This window comes from Myxocyprinus asiaticus, chromosome 23, assembly GCF_019703515.2.
Source record: "Myxocyprinus asiaticus isolate MX2 ecotype Aquarium Trade chromosome 23, UBuf_Myxa_2, whole genome shotgun sequence".
Taxonomy (NCBI): domain Eukaryota; kingdom Metazoa; phylum Chordata; class Actinopteri; order Cypriniformes; family Catostomidae; genus Myxocyprinus; species Myxocyprinus asiaticus.
In genome coordinates, this window is record NC_059366.1 from 23,310,150 (window position 1) to 23,325,158 (window position 15,009).

The 15,009-nt window shown below is 38.4% G+C and overlaps 1 long non-coding RNA gene across 1 annotated transcript; it reads left to right on the forward strand.

Annotated features, from left to right (window-relative positions):
- The first annotated feature begins 13,288 nt into the window (after positions 1–13,288).
- Positions 13,289–14,906, forward strand: LOC127413771 (uncharacterized). Its single transcript, XR_007892699.1, has 3 exons — positions 13,289–13,440; positions 14,396–14,497; positions 14,584–14,906. It is a non-coding gene; the product is annotated as an uncharacterized LOC127413771 (long non-coding RNA).
- The last annotated feature ends 103 nt before the right edge of the window (positions 14,907–15,009 follow it).

Genomic DNA, 15,009 nt, shown 5'->3' on the forward strand with positions numbered 1-15,009 from the left:
ATGCTGTCACTGCAGTAGGGTACATGGGGCTAAAAGCACACCTTAAGGAACATTAGCTTTTTTTTTTTTTTTTATTGAATATTGATGGAGCAACATAATTTGTGTGAAAATTAATAACAACAGAAGGATGTTTTGAATATAAAAAAAAAAAGTGGCAAGGGGGCTTTCTACCCCACACCTGAGCTTTCATTTATGATCGCCAATTATACCGCTGTCAAGATGTACAGTGAAAAAGGAGTTACATTCTGTTCTCACCCAAAACCAACTGGATCACTTCAGATTACATTGATTAACCAACCAGAGTAATATGGATTACTTTCATGCTGCCTTTATCTGCTTTTTGGAGCTTCAAAGTTCTGGCCACCATTTACATGCATTGTATGGACCTACAGAGCTGAAATATTCTTCTAAAAATATTCCTTTGGGTTCTGCAGAAGAAAGAAAATCATACACATCTGGGATGGCATGAGGGTGAGTAAATGAAAATGTTTGGGTGAACTATCCCTTTAAGCACCACATATGTCTTAAGAAAATATCTGTATATATTTTTAAACAATTATACTACATTAGCAATGACTGCTAATAGATAAAAAAAAAAAATGAGTATTCAAAAATGTATTCCCATGTACACTGTCTATAAACTGTACACACAACAAATAATAATAAATAAATTTATAGCATTTAAATGACTAACATATTAATTTGCAACTACATACATGCTGTGTTTAACTGTATCCTCAAAGTTATTTAGAATTAAAACAGAGGTCCTCGGAAAATTCGTCAGTAGAGCACACACAGTCCACATCTGGTTGACCGTACCACATAGTGAAAGGGGTAGGACACCATAAAAAATGTGATACTCTTTGATCCATCTGATTGGATTGCCCTCTCCATGTGTATCCTCAAGCGAGCAATCTCTTGTGTGTGTGCAATTTCATCTTCACTGAATTACCCTCTTGGCCCTGTGAATGTTGGGGTTACAAGACTGACATGGATGTCAGCAAGGAGGTCTCTGATAAGAAAGACACACTCAACGTTGTGTCGATGTAGTGACACTAGGGATCCCTTTACAAAACGCCGCAACTGGCTGAACTGTGTTACGTGAACTGGCAGTGTGTGACGGGCAGACCACTGTGTGCCTCATAGCGAGCGCAACAGGCCGACATGTAACCTCCCCAAACATAGTTATGAGTGTCGAATGGCCCTTTGGGGACAAGTCGACTACCCAAAAGATAGAGACAGGCTAACACAGTTGTGGCCTCTTTCCCCTTCTTTTTTTCCACTCCCTAAAAAAGAAGGGGGATTATCCGACTGGGCCGCCAGGTCTAGTCAGGGGGTGTCCCTCCCAAGGGGAGGACATCGCGGAGATCACACCTCGCCCAAAGAGAGGGGGGGATATTTAAGTGGAAAATATGTCACATGGTCTTGCCAACCATATGGAGAGTACTGGGCCAGCAGTGTACTGGGCCAGCAGTGAGTGTCTCCGAAAACTCGACTGCCACAGGGCTCGGAGGAAGTCAACCAGGCAACATAGTTTGTGAACACTACTGGGAATTAATGGTGCACGTCTTCAGCTCAGAGGAGGTGAAAGGCACTATGTGCACGCGATACACCCAGCCAGCTATCCCAGGCTTATCCACTTGTATTGCGTGCCACTACCTGGGACGAAACCGGTTCCACCCAGAGGTTGTAGAACCTTGCAAAGTTGTTGGGTGTTGCCCAGCCTGCTGCTCTGCAAATGTCTGTTAGAGAGGCACCCCTGGCCAGGGCCCAGGAGGCCGCTACACCCCTGGTAGAATGGGCTCGTAGCCCTACCAGGGGCGGCACGTCCTGGGCGTGATATGCCATAGCTATGGTGTCAATGAGCCAGTGGGCGATCCTCTGCTCGGAGACAGCGCTTCCTTTCCGCTGTGCACCAAAGCAGACAAAGAGCTGCTCAGAGATCCTAAAGCTCTGCGTGCGATCCAAATAGATGCATAAAGCGCACACCGGACACAGCAACGACAGGGCTGGGTCTGCCTCCTCCTGGGGCAGCTCTCACAGGTTCACCACCTGGTCCCTAAAAGGGGTCGTGGGAACCTTTGGCACATAGCCCGGTCGGGGTCTCAGGATCACATTAGAGTAGCCCGGACTGAACTCCAGCCACATTTCGCTGACAGAGAACGCTTGCAGGTCTACTACCCTATTGATGGAAGTGAGCGCAGTCAGTAGGGCAGTCTTCAAGGAGAGTGCCTTAAGCTCAGCTGACTGCAAAGGCTCAAAGGGGGCTCTCTGTAGACCCTGAAGGACTACAGAGGCTCACTGGGGGAAACGCGTATTTGTGTAGGCCAGGAGTATTTCTTGCAGGACATTGGAGAGATTAGGTCATTTGATGTACTCAAGTAACAGTCAAATGGGCCGGCTCACTGAACATTCGTTTGACTGCCCGAGGAAACTGAACAGCCTTTTTCTATTCTTTTTTTTTTTTTTTGTGCTCATTCCACCTAGCGGCTGAAGCTTGTTTTGTGGAGGAACACACCTTCGGGACAGTTATGTGGATGAATCTACATGTTCTTTGTGTTTATCCCGCCTGTTGGCTGGAGTTTGTTTTATAGGTTATCTTTTATTGTGTAATTCTCTCTAACAAAATTTGTATAAACACGCCGGACTTGTGCAATCTGACAGCAAAGTTGTCACGGTGGCTCTCTTAGGCATACTTGGACTGTTTGAGTTTAGAAGGCTGGACGCCAGTTGGCGCTGTCCTGCACTGGGTTAATGCGCACGTTTTTCTTTTTTCTATTTGTTTGGTTTTGGGGGAAGCTCGGGGTTTTATTGTTGCACTAATGTTGGAATGTTGTCTTTATCATTTTGCTTTTGACACACAATCTATTTTTTCTAATATGTCAAAATGTCAGATTTTAGTATGAGTGGATTGTCTCTCTCCACGTGGAATGTGAATGGGTTGGGGCACCTCATAAAAAGGAGGAAGGTTATTTCTTTTCTTAAACATTAGAAATATGATATAGTGTTTCTTCAAGAACCGCATCTTTTCCCGCAGGAAGCTGAAAAATTTGGGAAGATATGGGGGGGCATGTTTTCTTTAGTGCTGGCTCAAGTAAGAGCAGGGGAGTCATTATATTGATAAGTAAACATCTACAATTCAAATGTCTCAAACAGATTAAAGATAAATTAGGAAGAGTCATTATTGTTTTAGCAGAAATTCAGAGGCAAAGGCTGATTTTGGCTAATATTTACGCACCTAACGCTGATGATCAGTGCTTTTTTCATCAGGCATAGATCTTGAAGGGATGTTGCAAGTCGCTGGCACCCCTCATGACATAATATTGGGAGGAGACATTAATCTATTGATGGACTCCAAAAGTACGTAAGCCCTCTGGAACAACATTGACACTTCACAGGATGTGTAAAAATCTTGGTCTTACAGATATTTGGAGACTTTTGAACCCATCTGGTAGGGACTATAGATTCTTTTCATCAGTCCACTAGGTTTATTCTAGAATAGATTTTCTTTTTAAGTCCCTCATTTCATCTGTTTTTGATTGTTCAATTGGAAACATCTTAGTCTCAGATCACATCCTAGTGAGTTTAGAGGTGTTGCCTCATATGGAGAAAAAGAAATCATATAGTTGCCACTTTAATGTATACCTTTTGCAAAATCCTGAATTCCAACAAATGTTAAAGGCTGAAATCAGTGTTTATATGGAGACCAACTGGTGCTCAGTATCCTCTGTGGGCATGGCTTGGGAGGCACTTAAGGTAGTTCTTAGGGATCAGATCATACAGTATGCCTCATTCACCAAAAAATCCAAAGCATGAGAACTCATGGAGTTGGAAGGGAATATTAAAAGTGCAGAAGCAGAGCTGAAGTGCCGAATGTCATCTGATGACCTCAGAGAATTGACTCGATTGAAATACAGCTATAATACTATTTTGTCACGGAAGATGGAGTTTCGGCTATTCAGGGCAAGACAGTCATACTTTGAGTCGAGGGACAAAGCAGGGAAGCTTTTGGCTAGAAATATAAAGCAGAGAGAGTCTTTTTCTTCCATTCCCTCAGTGAAATCTGCTGGTGGTAAAATATTTACCTCAGCCATTGATATTAATAATGCTTTTAAAGAATTCTATCTTTATATCTATAGTTCCATGTCTTCGTCTATTGATGAAGATATTAAAAACTTTGTGGAACCATTAGAACTCCCTAGATTGACGAATAAGCAAAAAAATTATTTTGATTCTGAGATAACCTTGGAGGAGCTTGACGAGGTAATTAAGGCCTTTCTGGAGGGTTCTCAGGCAGGGGCAGTGGAGGGAGATTTGTAGTTTTAACTGTATGATTTAATTTTTTTTTATTCTTAAGTGTTTCCTCTTGTCTGTTTTTAATGTGTGAATACTTTCATTTTGTATTGGACCACTGGATGTTTGTAGTGTGAGGGGGGAAAGGTGGGTGGGGGGGGTTCAGAGGGAGGGATATATAATTTGACATACGTAACTTGATTCTGTGTGTGTATGTTATGTTCCTTCAATACTGTGTTTTTTTATCAGTAAAATGTTAATATCAAACTTTTCCATTAAGGGTCAATATTTGCACCCTGGATTTGAATTTCAAAGGCTTTTTAAATTTTTTATGAGGGCATGTGTTTTCTAATCATATTGTCAATCTTTTATGTAAAACACATAATAAGGCACAAATGATCAATCTGAATAATTAGATCTTATATTTTATGCAATATATATACCTAGGCCTAGAATAGAATAACAAAATATACAAGATGTTGCAAACAAAACGCATTTTTTGCCCTCCCATTTTGAATTTTGGGGGCATTTTTGTTATTTTTGTTGCCATTTTTGCCCCTAGCTTCCATTAATTTCTGACCCTGCTACTACTTGTCAGATATCACTGGAATGTGGGTATCCTGAGAGACCATACCTCTCTCTGTGACAGCCCTAGTCTCTCTAAATGGCAAAAAAAAAAAACTGAACACAGTACACCATTATTTAGCCAATGAGAGGACTTTGAGGTGCTCCGCCTGTTTTCCAGCACATTATGGACTAGCTTCATATCCCCAGTATAACTGAGGCTTGTGCGTCTCCATCCCATGTCAAGTCTTTTTTTTTTGGGCACTCTGTAGAATGGAAACACAAACGCTTTTGGAATGTTGTTTAGCCTCTAGTTTCTCTAGTTTCTGGGTCCTAAAGCTCCTCTACTACAAAGTGACAAAACCAGAATTGCTCAGTTCAATTACAGCATTTCACCTGGGGTTACACAGATGTGTGGAGTTATGGCTTATCTATTGTTTGTATCTACTGTAATCCGCCCCAGCCTGAAATACATCGTACCATGGAGATTAGTTCTTGCAGCACTTCTTGGCATTTGCCAGGGATCCACCCTCCCAGGAAATGTCTCATATTTGTAATGTGCACATGCTCCATTTCCTTGGAGGATGATAGGTGGTGTGCAGTAGCAGTTGGATATGATTGCTACTGGTGGATGACTTTGCTGAACTTTTTTTTAGCATTGATAAATAGATCTACTATTTTAACAGAAAATACACTCACTGTGCACTTTATTAGGAACACCTGTACACCTACTTATTCATGCAATTATCTGATCAGCCAATCATGTGGCAGCAGTGCAGTACATAAAATCATGCAGATACGGGTCAGGAGCTTCAGTTAATATTCATATCAAGCATCAGAATAGGTAAAAAATTTGATCTCAGTGATTTTGACCATGGTATTATTGTTGGTGCCAGACGGGCTGGTTTGAGTATTTCTGTAACTGCTGATCTCCTAGGATTTTCACGCACAACACTCTAGAATTTACTCAGAATGGTGCCAAAAAACATACAGTGTGTGGCAGTTCTGCGGACAGAAACTCCTTGTTGATGAGAGATCAGCGGAGAATGGCCAGACTGGTTTGAGCTGACAGAAAGAATGTGATTACTCAGATAACCACTCTGTACAATTATAGTGAGCAGAATAGCATTTCAGAATGCACAACACGTCGAACCTTGAGGCGGATGGGCTAAAACAGTAGAAAACCACTTTGGGCACTTTATTAGGACCATAGTGTTCTTAATAAAGTGCTTGGTGAGTTCATACTACATTTAAACAAGATACTATGATCTCTATAGATAGGCTTTGCAGATATATTGGTGCCGATAGTTGCTTTTTGGAACTATCTGTTATCTGCAAAAATCAATGATTAGCACTAGCTGCAGATCATTTTATTATTATTCTTCCGTTTCTGATGCTGGAGGGTTCTACAGTCTAACAGTGGCCTCTTGATGCGAAATATAAAAAATCACTGACTCTGAGTAGAGTTTGTTGTGCTGCATGACTACTACTATTGATGAATGGTGACCTACTGTTGATGAATTACTGATCATACAGTATTTATTAGACTATGACCATGTTTATATTGTAATAAATTGAGTGCATGTTTTGTTTCCCTTATGTGTTTGTGTGAGCTGGAAGCACAGATATTTCAAAATTAGAGTCCCTGGTGTATCGCGAGCTTAGAATTAAAAAAAAAAAAAAATGTTTTACATTATTTTTAAAAACTATCGGCTGATTAAGTGGTTGTCTGCCTTTTCCACCAGCTTAGTTATATGCATCGGCATAATCCACAATCAGTCGAACTTTACTCTATTAAGATGTAACTCTTTGCACCACAGCTACTTTATTTAATTAGCAGAACCAAGAAAATCTATCTGTTCTTTTTCTTTTTTCAGTACAACTCTCCACACCTTCTGTCTGCGCCATACTGTAAATTACTCTGTACTTTCAAAGAATTCTGAACTGCTCGGTTATTGGCTTACATGCTGCCCACACCCATCATCTGGTTGGTAAAGCTCTGGAGAGTTACTCATTAAACTGCTGTTTTTCTTTCTCTCCTAAGTGAAAACAACTGGAATGTGTGCTTACACAGGCACATTACAATGTCCTCAGTTATTTGTGCCAGCTGTGGGGTTTTATATTGTATTCATGCTTTTCCACAGTAAGCTCTTTCAGAATTCTCTCTTGGGTTCTTGAGTAAAATCTTTTTTTGGAATTTAGCTTTTTGGAAATCTCAAAAAGGCATTTCACCTTTGAGTTTGATGATAAAATAAAATATGATATATACAAGTATACAATATGTATCATATTATATGTAAGTATTTGTAATATGACATGATCTTAATATATATGGGGCATTTGTAAAACATTATATATTTTAACTTGCAGTATGCTTTTACATTTTCCACTTTAATCAACCTGCAATATGAGAGAAGACTTGGCAAAGTAATTTGTATGACTGGGCAAATAGCAGTGTAACCCAAGGACAGCAATATGGCAAATAAGCCAAAGGTCCATGTGTTTTTGTGTGCTCCATGTCCTCAAGCCCTCACTTTAGAGGTTCAAGAGAAAGGGCTCCCTCACTGGAACACAGTGGACCTCATTTGGAGTCAAGGCAGGTTGATACCCAAGAGCGAAGTTAGAGAGGATGAGGAAGTTGGTAGACTGCACTCTGCTGTTACCTCTAAAAGAGTACCTGTTCTAGAGACCAGTAAGGACCAAAAGGAAACATCTCCGGATGACAGCACTCCAACAAACTGCTAGTGCTTTAAATCAAAAGTAGAATCCACTGAAGAAGAATTGATTCCTGTATCAGTGACAGAATATCTAGATAGCTGCTTCTCCTGCCCACAGACTAATTTAGTTCCTGGACAGAGCAAAGATGGAAGGCCTGGATCCCCTTTGTCCATAGAGACTGATTATTTGAGTACTTGGATAAAATCCCAAGTCTTGCTTCTTCAAGGTAGAGTGGCCTGTTCTCCTACATTGGGCTTCCATGGAGAATCTGGTTCTCCACACACCCCTCCCAGTCAAACGCCATCAGCTTCCACAAGTTACCCAGAATCGTACAGCTCTGTGACCAGCCCTGAAGAGAGGAACTTGGGGGGAACCTGGCAAAACTCTGTGGAGTGGCATAACAAAAGACTAAGTCAAAGACAGCAAGAAAGTGAGGTGATTCTGGAAATCACATCCAACAGTATCCTTTGTTCTCAAGGCAATGCTATAGTTCACAATGAAAAACCTGCAAGCAATGATGAGATTGAACTTAATATTGACCCTTCAACTACAAGTACACAGACTTTACCAAGTCCCAGTACTTCTAAAAGGATCAAGTTATTTCAGGCTCCAGATAAAACTAAAGAAGTAACATAACAGAGGGCAAGAACCAATGCAGTTTTTCCACTAAATTGTCCTGCAACCCTGCTGGCAAGGTGCAAGACCCCTGGTGTACGATACGCTATCTTGGTTGCTGTGGTGCAACCATGCCACTTAAAAGAGATCAAAGTGAAAACTGGAGCTAGCAACTAGCAACTGTTATTGTCACTGACCAATCAGACATGGAGATGAAGGTTTTGCTATGGCGGGCAGAAGCTTTCTGGGCTCTGACTGTATATCCAGGGGATATTTTGCTAATTACTGGTGAAACTATTGAGATCTCATTTGATCCACCTACTATCACTTTTTAAATTTGTGTGAATATATCTGTCTTAGAAGTGTCAAATGTTCAGAAAAGTAATGGAATAGAAAGCAACAGTGCCCGCCCACTTTTTCAGCTGCCCGGGTTCTGGAAGTATTTTTCCCATTCATTTCTTTCATAGACTTTTCGTGAAATCCTTCATAAAAGAGTTGTGAGCCATGAACAAACCAACTAGCTATGAGATGAATCACAACATTACAAACTTTGTTTTGAAGCAAAAAATATTTGAAAATCAGACAAAAAGACAAAGGAACAAGACTGTGTACCTACCATCTTTCACGAGGGCTCCAACTACAATCTCTTGAAGCATTGCGAATGAAGTAATCATATATATAATTATGGCAATATATAAAACTATTGATTTTCACAGTACATCATGGGAGTGGGTGGTCGCTTCCGGGCTTGTTTGACAGGCTTTCTTGGATGCAGTTCTCTGATATGTACTTCATCTGCTGGACCATGGGTAGTGTAATTGTTTGCCAGCTACTAAGGTAATATTAAGCATGATTTTTAAACAATGAAGTTGAAATAACACAGACTGATGGCTTCAACATTAGCATATACCACCGATGAACAACCTCGGCACTTTTGATTGGTCTATCTTTAAAGGTTTGCAAGTTAATTGATCAGTAAAAGTCAATTTTTCTATGGAAAAAATTAATGGGATTTTTACTTCCAGAACCAGACTGTTGTGCTCTAATACAAGGAATTTGAATTTTTTCTCTAAAGGACACAGTAATTATGCCATATCAATTAGCCTACTCATGATTTTACATTACACGCAAGATGCAATATATACACATAATGATATACAAATAAATGATACAAAGAATGTAAAAAAATAAATAATACAATACAGGACAAAAACAAATATTATATACAATAGATTTGCATTTAGGAGATGCTTTTATCCATACATATGTTGTGTGTGTATACAGTATACTATATCCACAAACAATATACATAGAATACACATGCGGACATGTAATGATGTGGGTAAAGAGTGCTAAATGTAGTGATATATATATATATATATATATATATATATATATATATATATATATATATATATATACACACACACACACATATATATATATATATATATATATATATATATATATGTGTGTGTGTGTGTGTGTGTATATATATATATATATATACACACACACACACACACACATATATATATATATATATATATATATATATATATATATGTGTGTGTGTGTATATATATATATATATATATATATATATATATATATATATACACACACACACACACATATATATATATATATATATATATATATATATACACATACAGTACATACACTACCGGTCAAAAGTTTTGAAACACTCATTCTTTATTATAATTTTGTTTACTTCATATTTTAGAATAATAGTAAATTCATCAAAACTATGGAATAACATAAATGGAACAATGGGAATTATGTTGTGACTAAACAAAATCCAAAATAAATCAAAACTGTGTTATATTTTAGCATCTTCAAAGTAGTCACACTTTGCCTAGATTTTGCAGAAATGTACTCTTGACATTTTCTCAACCAACTTCTTGAGGTATCACCCTGGGATGCTTTTTAAACAGTATTGAAGGAGTTCCTATCTATGTTGGGCACTTATTGGCTGCTTTTCTTTATTATTTGGTCCAAGTCATCAATTTCAAAAACTTTTTTATTTTAAATTAAATGTTAGTTTTATAATGAAATAAATTAATATGTTGGCACAACATATTTTTGTCTACAAAACTAATTTCAAACATTTAAGCATACGCCTTCAGATCAAAAGATTTTTAAGATCATGAGAAACATTTCAGTCAAGTGTTTCAAAACTTTTGACCGGTAGTGTGTATATATTACAAATTACATGACAGAAAAAATGCAATCAGTAACATAATCTTGTAGATTAAATTTTGAGGGTAATCTAATCCGATTACTTTTATATTACTTTTGGACTTTACTTTCAACCTAATTCTATTTTATTTTATGTCATATGCATTTGAATAGGATAATCATTTTAAGATAAAAGTTCAAAGAGGAAGAAAATGTATTCCATTCTTTATTACTAACAAAAAGAGCCTCATAAAAAGAGCTCCTTATGACATTTTTAAAAAGTGCATGTTGAAATGAATGAAATAAACATTCATTCTAACAGCTGTGACAGTGTGTGTCCAAAGTTTATAATTCAAAATACTGAGACATCAAGTTCATTTTGAGTTAATAAAAAAATAGCAACATTAAGAACATTAATGACCATAAAATCAACTGCAATGACGTTGCTTGGTCAAAGCTTTCATCTAAAAACACTGAAACACTTTTAACTCTTACTGCTTACTGTTTACTCACCTATTCCAAAACTGAGGAGCAAGAAATTATCTTTTGAACAGCAAGAATATTCTAAAAAAAAGCAGAAAATTTTAAGACGGCGGAGTTCCACCGAGTCACACAAGGAACAATTGTGTCAAGTTTTATGTCAAGTTTCATGCAGTGGACTCCACTGCATCAGCAGCAACAGTAGAGCTATGGGCTTTGTTCCTTATTGCTGCACATTTTGCAGTTGAACTATTGTGTACCCTGCGAGCAGGACCCTTACAGATGGCATCCACTAGATCCTTTAAAGCAGTTAAGTGCAATGTGTGAGCTGCATACCATTGGTGTAATTTCATTCTTAAAAAATTGACAAGTATTTTAAAATGTATTTTAATCCAATTACAAGTACTTGGTTTTTGTAATCTAGTTAAGTAATCCATATTACCCAGCACTGTATGTATACATATAGAGAGAGAGAGAGAGAGAGAGAGAGAGAGGGAGAGACAGGGAGAGAGAGAGAGAGAGAGAGAGCAATTATATAAAATACATTGAGCTCTTGAGACTCAAGACTACAGTATTTGAATGTGTATCTGAGTATATGCATTTAGATTATATGTCTTGCAAGGGTCTGCTGGTCATACAGTTGTCTTGATGTGTTGGTTTGGCAGATGTGACAGTACACATAGATAAGTGGATGACTGAGACCATACTGCAGTCATCCTTTACTAGTAAACTGCTAAATCTGGGCCAGGTCACAGGGTGTATTCCACAATGTAATTGTACAAGGTACAAATTTGATTTTACAACTACTGAGGTTTAACATTTGCACATAAGCATTTTAGTCCGATTACAAGTAAAATGTGGGATGCCATGACTATTTACATTTTCTCAGATTCTACTGTATTATGTAATTCACGTGTAATTTAGATCTTGCCTAGCCCCTCCAAATTTGAACTGTCACACATTCAGCACACTGTGTACACATCTGTTTGAGAAGCGCCCCCTGTTGGTGTCTCTGCCTCCTCACAAGCCTCAGAATTTGCACTCCGTCCCCTTTGTTCACCTTGGAGTATTACCCCCAGACACATTGGTGCATGCTCTGCTTCAGGGGCGGACTGGGAAGAGAAATCGGCCGGGATTTTACATAGAAACTGGCCCCCTTAGGCATATCGCGGTGCCGTTTTGTGGCCCGTTCTGCATAACGCGGCGGCCCATTTCACCTTATCGCGGCCCATTCGGCCCCATTTCGCGGCCGGCCATACGGGAAAAGTCCCGGTTCTCCCGATGGCCAGTCCGCCACTGCTGTTTAGAGTAAAACAATTTATTTATTCACAGGTATGAAACAGCATTATAATCCAATGTGTTTGAGATTAAATTGTATGTACTCTGGCCCCTAAAAGTATTTATATATACACTTAAGTCACATTTCAAATGTATGAATGTCATTGCATTAGAATGCTAAATATCAAACCAAGTGTCCTTTATTTGAAAGAAACTTTCAAGAACACTTTTCAAGCAAAACATTACACAAAAGTAATTTTTTTCTATAAGAAATTTTAAAATAACATATATACTGTTCATAATAAAGACTAAACATACATGAACACTTTCTGGTTGTCAAACTTAATAGAACATGCCCATTAAAGTATGTAACATTTTCAGTCTTAAAATACTTTCTTATATCTCATCTTAATATGCAGAGAAAACTATAAGTAAGCCATTCATAGGTTAATTTTCTTGAAAACTGTAAACACTTTGTCTCTAAATGTATGTTTATTTTGAACAGCCCGCTTAGCCCCGTCCCCAACTCAAGCCGTTGGTTGAGTAACGTTGTTGGGGCGGGGCTAAGCGGGTTGTTCAAAATAAACTATCTCTTTGTTTGACCAACGGCAGACAGGGGGCGTATTCAGAAAGCTGTTTTGAAAACAAAGTTTATTTTTGCATTTCCGTTGGGTGGCGCTAGTGTCGCGGAAATTACATCAGTTTAAGTGTTAAACTTCACCTGTGCTTACTCTCTTAGGACGTGCAAATTTGAGGGAAATGACATTCAAAAAATAAATAACTTTGGGAACCTTTGGTTAAAAGTAATTGCAAAAATTGTAATTAAAGTGAAGTTAGCTCTGAACATTTTAGCATAATTTGTTTGCAAATGCCACTTGGTTTGATCATATTATTTAATGCGATGAGATTCATTCCTTTAAAGGGATAGTTCACCCAAAAATGAAAATTCTCAGATGGCAAGATGGTGAGGATTGTTTGGTGACACTAAAAATGTAAACGTCTAGTAAAATTAATCATGGTTTCACTGATACTCTCCTTTTTGTGTACTCATTAGGTGATGTAGAGCTGAGAGTTAAAATCACTGCATTTCAGTTCCAGAGCAGTCCATCCCAGGAAGACTCATTATTAATAGATGGTAACACACCCTTGGAGAGGATCCTGGATATAGTCTCTGGTGATGGCACTTTCATTGGATGTGGGCAGTGCTCTGTAGAGCTGCAAACTGATGAGAACGGGATCTATAGACCGTTACCCCTGCCTGCCACACACAGGAGTGTGGCGCTACTTTAGGTCTGTTTGTGGATCTCTTATAGGGTGTCATACATTGATATGTAAACAAGTAAATTCAAACTTCTGAAAATATTGAGTGGGACTGGCCCCCCAAAATATCAGACATTTAAAGCAATAGTTCACTTAAAAATGAACATTTTCTAATCATTTACTCACCCTCATGCCACCCCAGATGTGTGACTTTCTTTCTTCTGCAGAAATGAAGAAGTGAATGGTAACCAAAACTTTGAAGCTCCAAAAAGCACATAAAGGCAGTTTGGCGTAAAAGGCTTAAAGGCATACAAGTAATCCATAAAACTCCAGTGGTTTAATCCATGTCTTCTGAAGCAATCAATCAGTTTTGAGTGAGGACAGACCAAACATATAACTCCTTTTTCACTGTACATCTTGCCAGTGCAGTCTCTAGGCATGATCATGATTTCAAGATTGATTATATTTCCTAGTGCTTGACTCATGTGCAGAGTGCTAGATGGTGCAAGGAAGTGTAATCAAGCTTGAAATCATGATCGCAAAGGAGTTATTGTATGGTTTGTTCTCATCCAAAATCAATTGGATTGCTTAAGAAGACATGGATTAAACCCATGGAGTCTTATGAATTACTTTTATGCTGCCTTTATGTGCTTTTTTGGAGCTTCAAAGTTATTGTGTGGACCTACAGAGGTGAAATGTTCTTCTAAAATCTTCATTTGTGTTCTGCAGAAGACAGAAAGTCATACTCATCTAGGATGGTATGAGGGTGAGTAAATGATGAGAGAATTTTCATTTTTGGGTGAACTATTCCTTCAAGCTGCGCTTTAAAAAAATTTAAATGCAAATTGTATGAAACTTATTTCAGAGCTAACGCATTTATATTGTTAATACTGCATTAGTAGAGTACAACCGATGTTAGCCAGTTAGCAGATCCCTTCTCGGTCTGTTCTCTCTCTTGTTAAACCCTCATAATATGTCTTTCTAGGCCAGTTGTTTTAACTGTGAGAGATCTGTGTGCATGTCCCTCCTGCTCTTGTGCAGAAGATACTTCTGAACACTCCTCCAGAAAAGCTGCATAAGACCATAGGTGAGGTACTTCCCCTTTTACTTCTCCATCAGAATCTCCCTTTATTTGTATCTTGATCTCTTATGCTTGTCCCTATTTGTCCCTAGCCCTTGCATCAGAGGTGCGGTTCATCCAGGTAGTAGCTAACAGGATCAGTTCCATGTTGACAACCATAAAGAACACATTTTTTCTGACCGTCCGAAGCCATTTCCAGTGTGATGAGAACAGCATTCCTATCATTCAGAACTTTTTATTATTAGACTTCAGCTCACTAGAGACATGAAAATTATCCATGTATCTTTCAGGTTATGCTCTGCATTTTCTTCGACAGTGGTTAAACGGGGCAACGTGATAGAACTACCTGTATGATATGTTCTTGAAACAACATCCTTTGTTGATCCAGGAACAAATATTACTTATGTAAATTATAAGCCAGAAGTACTGAGCTCCAAAATGTAAATTTAAGGTTGAAATTTTGTTTTAAGGCAGCTCTCCCTGAAAAAAAAAAAAAAAACTTAAACAAGCCTAAGCTT